The following is a 13,973-nucleotide window of genomic DNA, read 5'->3' as shown; positions in this document are numbered from 1 at the left end:
TTCTCAATGATGCATGTGATAAATATGCCGACTTAAACCTTTTAGAAATATTAAAGGTTTTACAGCCCAATGTTTGGCAGACTTGATTAATCCCTTCCACACAGAAATATTCAGGAGGATAGCTGTACTTGGCTTTTAAAATTCCAAGCATATTCTTTGATAAGGGTAAAGAAAAGGTAAAAAGCTTTTAGAGAGAGGGAGAGAGAGTGTGTGTTTTGTGCTACACAGAATAGACAAAGAATATGAAAACGCAGAATGCTGCACAGTATGGCAGAGGGTAGGTAGTGTGGGGGGAGTACTTTAAAACCTCTCTTCTTTAGAGGAGTTTTCAAATGAAAGGCAGACATCCAGCCTGACCACAGGACATTAGTCTAAGAGTTTCTTCTCTGCTGGGTTCCAAAATGGATGATGAGGGAGGGTGCGTGGGGGCAGGGCAGACCAACAGCAGGGTAGACTTCAGAGGAGATTGTAATGGATGCACTGCTGCCCTTTCTCACAGTCTGGATTATTGGGCAGCCTCCTTCCTACTTCGTCTTTCAGTTCCTAGAACTATTTTCCACATAGACCCTTTCTATACCTGACTGGGTTTTGAGCTCCTCCAAAGAACAAGGAATATGCTGTGCCTATTTTTCCCTCTCAGCACCTAGTCTAGCTTCTACTATATAATAAGTGCTTATAAATGTTCATTATACTGATAGAGTTGGTGTTTAATACATCCTTGACGAAGTAGGCTAATGACATAAGTGGTATAAAACCCCCTACTTAAAAATGATGCTTCGAAAATTGCTAACAGATTCTATCTGCCTCCCCACCCCCACTGCACAAAATAAAATAGAGTTTAGAAACAAAACCATCAAAGACTTCCAAATAAAAAGTCTTTCAAGAAATAGTTATTGAGCACTCCTAGGTGCCAGGAGCTAGCCTAGGTGAGTGAGACATGGTTTCTAAACGCAGAGTCATTGCCTGGAGATGGAGACTATGCTAGCATGGTGGTAGTTGCCAGACCAAAGTGCATGTAGGAAGCCATGCAAAACAAAAGGAGGTACACCAAAGCCCACATTTTTGTTCATAGGAGGATTCTAGAAAATGCTTTGAGAATGAGTGGCAGACACTTCAGCTGAACATAAAAAGACAATGCAAAAAGTGACTAGGGAAGGATGCGTACTATATCAGGCATACAGTTTTGATTCATGAACTTCCATTTAAACTCCAAATGGAATGCTTGCTCTGTTAATCACCCATCCACACAAAATCCAGAAGTGTCAGCTCACTCTGCGCTGAGGTTTCCGTTGACACCCAGGTCAATCTGTAACCCCAACTCCTACCCTATTTTTATGAATGCATTTTCTTCAACACAAAACACCAACAAGATATTATGGGGGCAAAGGTGTAATTCAATTATGTAACTTAATCAGTTCAAATGGCTAATGTACAAGGATCTCAGGATGCCAGCCAGCTTTCAACTGAGGACGAATAATTGTTCCATAATTTCTTAATTCTCCCACAAGACAGTTTAAATTAAAGGATGTCAATTTGCAAAGCCAGACAGCATTGTATTCTTAAATTGGGCCTGAAATAGCCACAAGATGAAGGGTAATAAGGCAGAGAGCAGAGCCCAGAGTGCCTGGTGCTGTGCAAAATTGTTTAATACGCTCAGACCCTTTAATCTTCATATCTATTGATGCAGAAAGCAGAATATTTCTGTCACTTATGATAAGAAACATTACTTTTTAAATTCCTTGGTGAGGCCTTACAGATCTTAGGCAGCCAAGATAGCAGGAATCTCTATTTCTGTTTCTGTGAACATTTCTTTTTTCCCTTAAATTGGTTTTATTCTAATCCATTTAGTCTCCAATCTAAGTCAGAGACAAGTAACCCTGAATGGAACCACACAGGAGGAAAAGAACAAAGGCTTGTGCCTTTCCATTCTCAGATTCCACTGGCTACCACCTTCTTGAATAAGTCAGTGATTAAACAAATAATGAATCTTGGAATATTAGCAATGGGACAAGCAATTCATTCCAGAAAGGAAGAGAATTATGCCAGCTTTTATGAAAAACAAAATTATGCTCAAAAGTAGGGGAGGGGGAGGGAGGCAGAGGGAGACCTGATTTGAACTGTCACCGTGAAGGAATCAAGGATTTTACTCACAGTGTCCTGGTAAATGTTTCCGTCAATGTGTCCAGGTTGGGAGGGGGTTGGCACTGGGGAAAGGGGGACCCCAGGGTCCAGATCGAAGAAATGAAATGTTTTCCCAAGGTTGCCAGGGCCACAAATCAGGAATCGTCATCGAGAGGTACCAAGGCTGCAATAGAAGAGGTACATGTCAATGTTGAAAGCTAAACCAGGAAGAAAAGAGGAGGATAAAGAACAAAGTTAGTCCTCGTGATGGAGTTCAAAGTGAGTGGCTCAGGATGAAGTGCCATTTTAAGGTGTGTGCGGTGCATTTGTGGGTGTGGATGTAGGGATCCAAGGAATTGTGTTGGCTAAACAAAAAGGAATTCATTGGTGTCTCTAGGTCTAATTGTGCTAGGCTATGGGGAAATACAAGTTGTACCGTCCTTTAACCAGGTGACCTTAAGCAAATTTCATAACTTCTTTGAATCTCATTCTCTTTAAATGGAAAATGCGTCTATAATTCCAGGAAAACGTTTACAATGACTAAATAATACAAACCATGAATAACATCCATCACTCAACAAATGTCATGTGTTGTAAAGAATTTTTACCTATGCGTTTGCTATTACTCTCCTACTGCTTCTCTCTGTAGACCCTCTGCTTTAATCAAATTGCTCTCTATTTTTCTCAAATATGATGGATTTTCCATTCTGCTCCCATTTCTGCACTCCATTCCCTCTTGCTGAAATACTACCCTTGTCCCCAAGTACTATCTATCACAATTCCACCATTAAACCAGCCCGGTCTACAGCATATGCCATCAACTCCACCAAGTGTTTCTTGACCACTGTCTTCCCCAGTAAACACCCCCTTTCTCCTCCCTACAACCCCACCTATCCCTGCTGAATGCCTGAAATATTACAAGCCTCTGCTACTCACATGACATTAATCATCAGAGCACCAGCAGTTATCACTGCTTTGCTACATACCAGGCACAGTTTGAAGCACCTTATATATTTTACATCTCACTTAATCCTCTCCACATGTCAAAGGTACTGTTACTGTCTCCACTTAGACATAATCATGAATGGTGGTTACTATTTGCATGTCTTCTCTGTACAGCTGGACTCAAAGCTCAAGCAGATAAAGAGGCCATGAGCATAATACAAATGCTGGATTCCAGTCTTGGTCCTGATACTAGCAGCTGTGTGATATTTGGCAAGTTACCAAATCTCTCCAGGCATCAATTTTAATTTATAAAATGTATAGCTGATAAGACTTCTTTGAGTTTGTAGATATAAGAATTTGAAACAGTGCTTGGCATATGATGAGTACTAAATAAATATCAGCTTATATTTATATTATTTAGTGATTTTTTTCATGTATGTTATTGTTATTTAAATAGCATATAATTTAAATAGCATAGAATAGATTTTCAATGGATGGTTTTGTTTCACAACCTTGTATATGCTATTCTCTCTACCCAGAATGCCTTCTCCCACCTTCTCCTGTCATTTCATGATCAGCTTGAAGAACTCAAGGGCTCGGAAGCTGTAGCTCTAGCATTCCCTCCTCTGAAAAGCCTGCCCTGATGGCCTCTTCTCCTGGGAGAGACTCTTCATCACCTCCATATTACCTTGTCCCTAGTTCTATTGTATCTCTCCCCTCACTGAGCTGCAGTTCCTCATAGGCACATTTATTACTCTGAACTATGAGCACCCCAAAGATGGGGACTATATTTTAAGCATGTTTTAGTCCCAAATACTTAGTACACTATTGCCATAAGCAGGGTGCCCACTAAGTGTCTATTAAATTAATAAATAGATGAATTAAAAATAAAAACCTGATAGAGGAGAAAGTCACCAATTCTTAATGCACCACCATATAACTCACTGACAGATCATTCACACTATCAATCAAGGCATAAAAGAGAAACTCTACTATAATGAAAAGTTTTATAAAAATAGATGAGAGGGTTCTATAAGAGACCAGTTACCTTCCCTACAACCACAGGTATTCACTCGCCACACTGCCAAGCTATTGACGCTCCAGTGATAGACACTGCGAACTGATAGACTCACCAACAATTCATAAGCCCAAGACATTAACAGGCACACTGTTTGGCTGCTCAGATATCAGCAGAGCATTATGGAAGGAAAATAATAATTAACTCATATGCAGAAGGGCAAGTAAACATTCTATTAAAAGAAAAAAATCCCAAATGAATATAATCTCCTTCCATTACATTATGAGCATTAAAATTAATGGTTTTGGTTTTTCTGTGGTTTGAATAGTCATTGTATTTAACAAGCTGAAGTTAACTTCACAGAGGAAAAAATAAATTAAGTGTGCCGGTGTCTCAGGAAACTTCATTTTCTGAGTGAATAGCCAAGTTGATGCACATCACCAGAATGTCTGACAATCAGTTTTCCATACTGGTGTGTTCTAAATGGGAAAGGAAACCAACTCTTCATTTAAATTATATTGCAAATCACTTCTTGCCTGCTGAATGGCATTCAGCTGCAGTAGGTGGCTTTCACCGTAGGGCCCAAACCACGACATTGGATGATTAATGCTAATTTGAAATGTGTTCTTTAGGGGGGATGTGCACACTATCTTGGTGCATATGAAGCTGAGAGAATTTTATGGTGGGTGACTGACTCAAAGGCCAACAGCATATTTGCCATCAGATAAAAATGCACATTCACAAACATACCAAGACAAGTCAATTATTCCCTGATTCACTATTCCCCAGGTCCCTTTGTGTAAAGAAAACTATTTATACTCCCCATCTGATGGATACAGAGAACCATAGTAAACAACCCTTCTATCCCACTATTCTATATTATATTTCCCAGGGCATCTTCCATTGTGGAAGTCATTAGTTTTGGTCTTTTTGTTCCCGATATATCAAAACAGACATTTTGTTAGTGAGTTCAGCTGTACTCCCAGATGCCAAACAGTTAGGAGACACAATTTTTGACTAACTGAACAAAAAGAGACAAAACATGCTTTGTAGTCTTTCACTGGAGGTGCTGTGAGGTTGTACTTTTCTCCATGATGACTGATATGTAGATAAATACTAGAATCAATGTTCAAATGCTTATTATTCTTTTCCCCTGCCCCAGATTAATAGCTCAAAGAAACAACCAAATTCATGCTTGTCTCTTTATTTTTATTAGAGAAATTTGTAGGTTGACAGAAAAATCATGCATAAAATGCAGTTCCCACATTACACCCTTTTATTAACACCTTGTATTAGTGTGGTCCATTTGTTGTGATTTATGAAAGGACATTTTTATAATTGTACTATTAACTATACTCTATGCTTACAATAGGGCTCACTGTGTTGTACAGTCCTGTGTTGTTGTTTTAAATTTTAGAAGTTTAAATTGAAATACTTTCAAACTTATATAACAGTTAAAAAAGAAAAAGCACACCACATACATAGAACTGCAACATACTCCTTCCCTGATACTCAGATCTATCAATTTTAACATTTTGCCACGTTTGCCATATCATTCTATTCATCAACCCATCAAACTATGTATCTATCCATCTTTCTATTTATCAATATATTTTCTGAAATCTAGAGTGTAGATTGAATATATCATCTTCCTTGTACACTTAATATTACCACGAACATTTCCTAGGAAAAAAAGATATTCACTTATACATATACCTTAAATGCAGTTCTCAAGTACAATAAATTTAACATTGATATAAAGCTTATAGTCTTTATTCTGTTTTTTATTTGTCCCAATAATGTCCCTTAGAGCCACCTTCTCTCCTCTCTTGTTAGATCTGGTGCAGGATAATGCATTGCATTTAATTGTCACTGTCTTTTTAGTTGCTTTGTTTTTTAATTGTGGTAACATGTATACACGTAAACTTTCCTGTCTCAACCACTCCCAAGCATATCATTCAGTGAGATCAGTCGCATTCATTTTTTTTCTTTTTGTCTTTATTTATTTTTTTAATATTACATTCAAAAAATATGAGGTCCCCATATACTCCCCACCTGCCTCACCCCACTCCTCGCCCCATAACAACAATCTCCTCCATCATCATGAGACATTTATTGCATTTGGTGAATACATCTCAGAGCACTGCTGCATCTCATGGTCAATGGTCCACATCATAGACCACACTCTACCATGTTCCACCCAGTGGGCCATGGGAGGACATACAATGACCGGTAACTGTCCCTGCAGCACCACCCAGGACAACTCCAAGTCCCGAAAACGCCCCCATATCTCATCTTTTCCTCCCATTCCCTATCCCCAGCAGCCACCATGGCCACTTTCTCCACAGCAATGCCACATTTTCTTTGATTAATAATCATAATAGTTCATGAATAGATTATCAGTAAGTCCATTCTAATACATACTCTAGTCCTCCATCCTGTGGACCTTGGAATGATTGTGTCCACTCCACATCTATATCAAGAGTCAGGGCTTAGATTCCACATGGGTGCTGGATGCAACTCTCCTGCTTTCAGTTGTAGGAACTCTTGGCTCCCTGGTGTGGTGGTTGACCTTCTTCACCTCCATGTTAGCTGAGTGGGGTAAGTCCAATAAACCAGAGTGTAGGAGCTGAAGTCTGTTGAGGCTCAGGGCCTGGCTATCACATGGTCAGTCCAGAGATTCATTATGTTGCAGCATCCTCGTTGCCTTTACTAAACTTTCCCAATTTACCACAGAGAAACCCTATACTCATTTTGTATTAGCACTCATTCTCCTTACCCCATGCCCCTGGCAACCTGTATTCTTATTTCTGTCTCTATGAGCTTGCATATTATCTGATATTTTCTTTATAGCTGGGCCTTAAACTTAACATTCTGAATCTATAAAAATCTCCTTTGCTTTGATACCAAATTAAATTCATTAGTATATACAAATTATATTCTTACACCCCTCTTTCCTCCCACCTTTGTGTAGGTCTTGTCAGAACACACCAGTTTATGATTGAATTTTATGTATTTGCCTTTTAGATCCTGTAGGAAATTTTAAAAGTGGAGTTACAAACCAAAAAAATGCAAGAGTATTGGCATTTATAATTACCCCTGTCATTACCCTTATCAGAGATCTTTATTTCTTCATGCAGCTTCAATCTATTGTTATTGTCCTTTCCTTTCAACCTGCAGAACTCTCTTAAGCATCTCTTGTAGGGCCAGTTTAGTGGTGACAAACTTCCTCGACTTTTGTTTATCTAGGAATGTCTTAAACTCATCCTCATTTTTGAAAGACAGTTTTGCCAATCATAGAATTCTTAGTTGGCAGTTTTTTTGCTTTCAGAACTTTCAGAATCTTATTCAGACTTCCTTGTATGTAACATGTTGCTTCTCTCTTGCAGCTTTCAGAATTCTAACTCTGGCATTTGACAGTTCGATTATAAGATGCTGCAGCATGGGTCTATTTTTTGTGTACCCTGTTTGGAGGATGCTGAATGTCTTGAATGTGTATATTCATGTTTTTCATGAAATTTGGGGAGTTTTCAGCCATTATTTCTTTGAACATTCTCTCTGCCCCTTTTTCTTCTACTTCTGGCATTCTCATAATATATATATTGGTATGTCTGATGGTGTCCCACAGGTATCTCAGACTCTGTTTATTTTCCTTCATTCTTTGTTCCTTCTCCTCAGACTGGATTATTTCAATTGTTTATCTTCAAGTTCACTGACTCTTTCAATGCCACTCTGTTGAATCTCTCTAGGGAATATATAATTTCTGTTACTGTAGTCTTTGGCTCTGTTTGGTTCCTTTTTGTAATCTCCATCTCTCTATTGATATTCATTTTGTTTTCATCTGTTGTTTTCCTGATATCCTTTAATTCTTTGACCACAGTTTCTTTTGAGCTCTTTGAGTATATTTAAGACTGTTTTAAAAAGGTATTTGGTTGTTCCAGGTCTGGTACTCTTCATTGCTGGTTCCCAATGCTTTAATTTTGTCTTTTGCCTGGGCCAACACTTCCTTTTTGTTTGGTAGTCTTTTGTTGACACCTGGATATTTCGATAATCGAATGATGTGCTGTTGCTGGAATTTAGACTGTGAGGCTTCTGTTCTTTAAGCTTGTATCCAGCAAGTATTATGAAAAAGAAAACACCTTTCCTAGTTTTTGCAGATTGACCTGAGCAAGTGTTCTTCAGGGCTTATCCATAAACCCTGAACTGAGAGACGAGCTCATTGGCTCCTCCCCAATCCTTTCTGCACCTGCATTTTGTCTTGGGCACGTTCACATGGCCCTTGGACTTCCCCTGTTTACATAGTTCTGCATGCCTCCTCTTCCTTAGGAGAGTTTCCTCACAGTCCCAGGCACTATACTCTATGTTCTACAGCCAGCAATCCCTTGTCCCAGTTAACATGTCTTCACTGCTCCCTCACAGTGTTCAGCAAACTGTCTTTCACATGCAGGGCAAGTTCCTCAGGCCACCACCAGACAGAATGTGTCAGACCTAAATGTTCCCTATATGTGTAGGAGGGTTACTGTGTTCTCTCCAGAACAGAGCCATATATCTGCACTGGGAACATGGACCAGCTCCATGCTAAAACAGTGAGCAGTGGTGGAGGGACCAACAAAGGCACCGCAATATCCTACCACTTTTTTTTTTTTTAAGGAGGTATCAGGGAATGAACCTAGGACCTCGTACATGGAAATGGGCACTCAACCACTGAGCTACATCTGCTTTCCTATCATTTTTTTTTTAAGATTTATTTCTCCCCACCCTCTCATTGTTTGCACTTGCTGTGTCTGTCTTGTTTCTTTAGAAGTCATGGGAACTGAACCCAGGACCTCCGATGTAGGAAGGAGGTACCTAAACACTTGAGACACCTCTATTCCCTGCTTTGTTGTGTCTCTCATTATGCTTTTCTTCTTGTGTCCCTTGTTACATCATCTTGTTATGTCAACTTGCCATGCTTGCCAGTTGCACCAGCTCACTGTCTTCTTTAGGAGGCACCAGGAACTGAACCACAGACCTCCCGTGTGGTAGGCAGGAGCCCAATTGCTTGAGCCACATCCACTTCCCTCTATCACTTTTAAGTAGGCTTTTTCTTTATTTCAAACTTGTTCTGTTACTGCAGTCCTTTAACTGTTTTTTGGAAATTTGAGAAAGATTTCTGCCAGTTCTTACTGGTTGTTCAAAGCTTCTGTGGGGGAAAAGCTCCTAAAGCATCTCATTCCACTATCATCATTGGGGAAGGACTGCTTGGCTACAATTTGATGGTTGTTGTAGATGGTAAATGGATACATGGGGTTCATTATACTATCTTCTCTATTTTTATAAATGTTTAAAAGTGTCTATAATAGTAAGTGAAAAAAAAAAGTTCTTATAAAGAAATATGCAGCAAAGAGGCTCATACCATTATGATTTCTTGATGGTTCATAAATTTTACAAGTAGTTAATATTAGCTTATAACATTACTGTAATGTATTAAAGAGAAAATACAACTGGTGAATTCTAAACACTTACCACATGCACTGGTAGGTTCACTTTTCAAATTCAATACATCGTTCCCAAGATAGGTTAAAAGACAAACATTTTAAACTCATGGTCTAAGAAATATACATACATTACACTAGGGATCACGTGCAAGTTTAAGAATTAACTGAAAGTAAAACTAACCTTTTATAGTGAGTTTTCTATTTTCTCAGGGCTCATAATTCTTTGGATCAACACCTTTCCCAGATACCTTTCATTGAGATCATTATTCGTATTTTTATTCACCAAGTATTGAGTACCTATATTAAGTGCTAGGCTCTGTGTGTATAATGATAAAAAAAAAAGATGCAAACCTTGCCCTCAGGAAGCTTATACTTGTAAACAGGCCATTGCAACAAAGTGTATGTTTAAAAACTTATTTTAAAGAAATTTTAAGAGTTGGAGGTCATTCATGGGACAGATTACATTTAATTTGAAGAAATTTCTTACATGTTCTCTTTCTCAGTTCTGAATGTCTGAATTGTTATATCTCAAAGAATCTAGTTCAAATGTTAAATTTCATGCTAGGAGGATAAAGAAATACTGGAATTGGTATGAGGTGCTATGGCTATATTTCAAAGTTTAAATCCTTTTCCATGAAATGTAAACCTGAGAATGTTTTCCCATTCCAACTTCAAGTCACTCGTTTTACCATTAACAAACCACTTTTGAAACAGCCATGACGTTTATTACCCTGCATGGTGGAAAGTATCCTGTGGACAGTATCTTCATGCCCCTAAATGATTTCCTAAGTCTGGCCATTCTACAGTGTATTTCTATTGGCTGGCTTCCTAAAGACCTTCCCAACAACTACAAAACCTTCGGTACAGGTACATTCTACATTCAAAATGTTCAATTATAGTGCTCATGCTGTCACTTTTGTTAGGATAATAATGACAGGTATGATGGTTTTCTTTCTGTAGTCTAAACCAACCAAGTAAAGAAGAAATTATCACAGATATATCAAAATATTTCATGCTTAAATGTATTCAGTTCCTTTCCATGCAATCTATAACAAGGTATCTGTGTGCTTGTTATTTCTTTTTCCAAATCAATAGTTTGGAACAAACTTTGAGGATTCATTCATCCTCCATGGTGAGCCATCTTGCGATGTGATCTGAAAGTATCATATATGGGGAGGAAAAATGCATTCTTGCTGACCTACAGATTAACTAAGTAGGAAGTATACAGTAATGTCTATTTTCTTTTCCAACACCATCAAGCTCAAATTAGGGTCATAATAGTTAATCTGTGCCAAAAGATGCTGACAGAGAACCATTCAGCTCTGCCAATGCAGAGAGGAAGGTATGAGAAAGAGAAGGAAGAAAGACTCAGTGTCCCATGATGGAGTGTAGAGGCTGCTGGCTAGACAAACACAACTGGCACTTGCTGATGAATGATAGAAGAAAAACAGACAAAACAAGAACAATGCAAATGAAATCATCCTCCTTAGGATGCCATGCCAAGCAGAAAGCCCCCTAAAATGCCCCAGTTATGAGAACATTCTTCTTCACAAATGATATCACCTCCTCAGCTTTGCCTTTGACTTCAGTAGCTATTTGGTTGCTCTTATGGATTTTTGTGTGCTCCTTGGCTTTTTTCATATCCTTCTTCACTCGCTGCCAGTCAGCTTTGAAGTACCCAGTATGGCTGGCACACTGAAAGAGAAAAAATCTACCTCCCACAGCTGTTGTAGCCAAATTTCCAGCCTTCAGGAATATGAAACCTGTGGACTATCCAGTGACACCTCCAATTAACAGCTGGTCACCATGCTATACTTTTCGGCAGAGGGCCCAGATTTCTGCCCAAACAGTTTGTGCCACCATCGCTGCTTTTTAGACAATTCCACAAGGTTCAGTGATTCAAAATTTCCTTCAGAGTTTCCTTGACTGGATGAGGCCATTTTGGCGAGCTCATCTCATGAGCCTATATTGGTTTTTCAAGTTTTTATTCTGGTAACATACATACAACCTAAATTTTCACCTTTTAACCGTATTGGAATAAATAATTCAGTGCTATTAATTACAATCACAACGTTGTGCTAACATTACCACCATCTATTACCAAAACTTTACAATCAACCCAAATAGAAGCTCTGTAGAATTTAACCATGCTTTACTCTTAAGTAAATACAAATCAGATAATTCACAAATCATGAAATTAATCTGAACCAACATTTGAAAAAACAGGCAAATTAATATGGGACATTACATTTCACTTGCCAAATCTGCACTATTCTTTAAAAAGTGTGGGCAAGTGTTCTAGGGCCAGATTTTCCTATACTACATATATCTGTGTTCGCAGGGGCTTGTCACTGATGATAAGTTTGTGGTGTAGAGGTTGGATTAATTTGGTTCAGACTATCTGGGATGGAATCCGAGCTCTAGCACTTGAATCTATATTCTCTCGGGTGAGTTTTTTTTTACTTTTATGAGCTTGAGTTTCCAACTTCCAGGGTAGCTACGAGGATTACAAGTAAAGTAAGTAAAGTTGCAACACATTGCCTGTCATAGAGTGGACATGCCACAAATAAACTTTTGTTACGATGTCCTTAAAATAGAGCCCACCTCTACATTTACCAGCACTTTACAACCATGCTATCCTGATAAACAGGGAGAGCTTAAGATATCAGTTATCAGTATATCTAATGATCTAAAATGATATATGTGGAAATAGCCAGGAGGCCATAAAACCATGTTTTCTGTTCTGTGTGTTTAAGTCAATGTATTTCAATAGCTGAAAACTAATTTCCACATAGGTCTTTGACCTTTAAAATTACTGAATGTGCTGCCCAAGTGACAAGTTCTTCTTCTCCACCTGTGTGAAGTCTTTCCTGATTTCCTCTGGCATGATTAACTGCTCCTCTATTCAGTCAACGAGTATCTCTTTCATAATTCTGTGTGTCCCGCTTGATCACAACTCATCACTGTGGTGTATGCATATGCCCTTGTGCCTGCATTCTCAGCTCTGGATGTTTCTTTGTGTTTTCACCTTTGGTCTCTGTTATGGTGGCAAATACACAGTTTTAGTTCAGTTATTTAAACACATACACATACACACACAACCTAGAGCCCTATAGTCAACTTCTATTGCTTTAATCTGCACAGTATCTTTTCTTCACTTGGAGAATTATCCTACCTGCCCATCCCATAGGATTTGAGAAGAACTGTTAGTAACAATGACTCACCTGCCCACTGGCTTAGGAGTCAGCATGTGGCCCAAGCAGGTCCTTTAAGAGTCCATCCACAAGAAATGACTCATGGATACCAAGGAAGATGGCTTCTGTTTCTTTTGGATCAAGAGCTATAAGTTCATGGATTTTAACTTGGGGCTCCCAAAATTATCTTGTTTTCTATAAGAATAGAAGCTCCCTTTGGCAAGTGTAAATATGGCTAAATGTTGACATACTTAGAAACAGAGTCAAGTAGAATTGAGAGCGAGAATGAGCCATGATGAAGTTATTTTAGTACCTGAACATAGTCATGCCTGATATACAACCACCACTCCCAGAGTATTCAGTTACAAATTCACCAATGAATTCATAAATTTGCTTACATTTATTCCAGTTGGATTTCTACCACTTGCAATGGGAATTATTATGATCAACTCAAACGTATCTCAATAATGATTTTGATGGCAAAATTCTCAAGTCATCAAAAATTACATTCTTCTGTTTAAAAGTCAATGATGTAAATGCTGAGTGAAATAAGCCAGGCACAAAAAGTAATTATTGGATGATCTAACTGCTGTGAAATAATTAAAATAAGCAAATCCATAGAATCATAGGTTACAAGGAGCCAAAGTGGGGTAAGGAATGGGGACTTAATGCTTAACTGGCACAGAGTTTCTGTTTGGGTTGATGGAAAAGTTTTGGTAATGGATGGTGGGGATGGTAGCACAACATTGTGAATGTAATTAATGCTACTGAATTATACACTTGACTGTGGTTAAAATGGGGAAATTTTAGGTTGCATATACGTTACTAGAATAAATTTAAAATAACAACATAGGACCCTACAACACAATGAATCCCAATATAAACTATGGACTAAGTTAATAGTATAAATTATAATGATATTGTTTCATCAATTGTAACAGAGATACCATACTAATACAATGTGTTAATAGGAAAACTCTGTAGGAGGGGGTTTTTGTGGGAACTCTATTTTCTGCATGATTTCTCTTTAAAACAACTTTTCTAATAAAAAAAGTTTAAAAATCTGGTTAGCTAAGATTATTTGTATTGCTCTAGAAATCTTTGTAACAGATTTGAAAACGAATAAAAAATCACCAGCATGAAAAAAATCAGTCATGTGGAAAGTAAGTTTATTTTAAAACAATGGTTTTCAAACTATTCAGTAGGGTCCAAGATACC

At 38.2% G+C, this 13,973-nt stretch overlaps 1 protein-coding gene and 1 pseudogene across 2 annotated transcripts in view; both read right to left on the bottom strand.

The window, feature by feature from the left end:
• DAB1 (DAB adaptor protein 1) overlaps window positions 1–13,973 on the bottom strand; it is a 1,209,360-nt gene that overhangs the window by 858,292 nt on the left and 337,095 nt on the right. For both annotated transcript variants that reach the window (XM_071217425.1, XM_058303509.1), the window contains exon 2: window positions 2,152–2,305. The gene's annotated coding sequence lies outside the window, so the exon portion shown is untranslated. The remainder of the gene's footprint in view (window positions 1–2,151; window positions 2,306–13,973) is intronic.
• LOC101422175 (FUN14 domain-containing protein 2 pseudogene) lies at window positions 11,048–11,516 on the bottom strand (annotated as a pseudogene).

Source organism: Dasypus novemcinctus, chromosome 9 (assembly GCF_030445035.2).
Source record: "Dasypus novemcinctus isolate mDasNov1 chromosome 9, mDasNov1.1.hap2, whole genome shotgun sequence".
NCBI lineage: Eukaryota > Metazoa > Chordata > Mammalia > Cingulata > Dasypodidae > Dasypus > Dasypus novemcinctus.
This window is presented reverse-complemented; position numbering and strand designations above follow the sequence as displayed.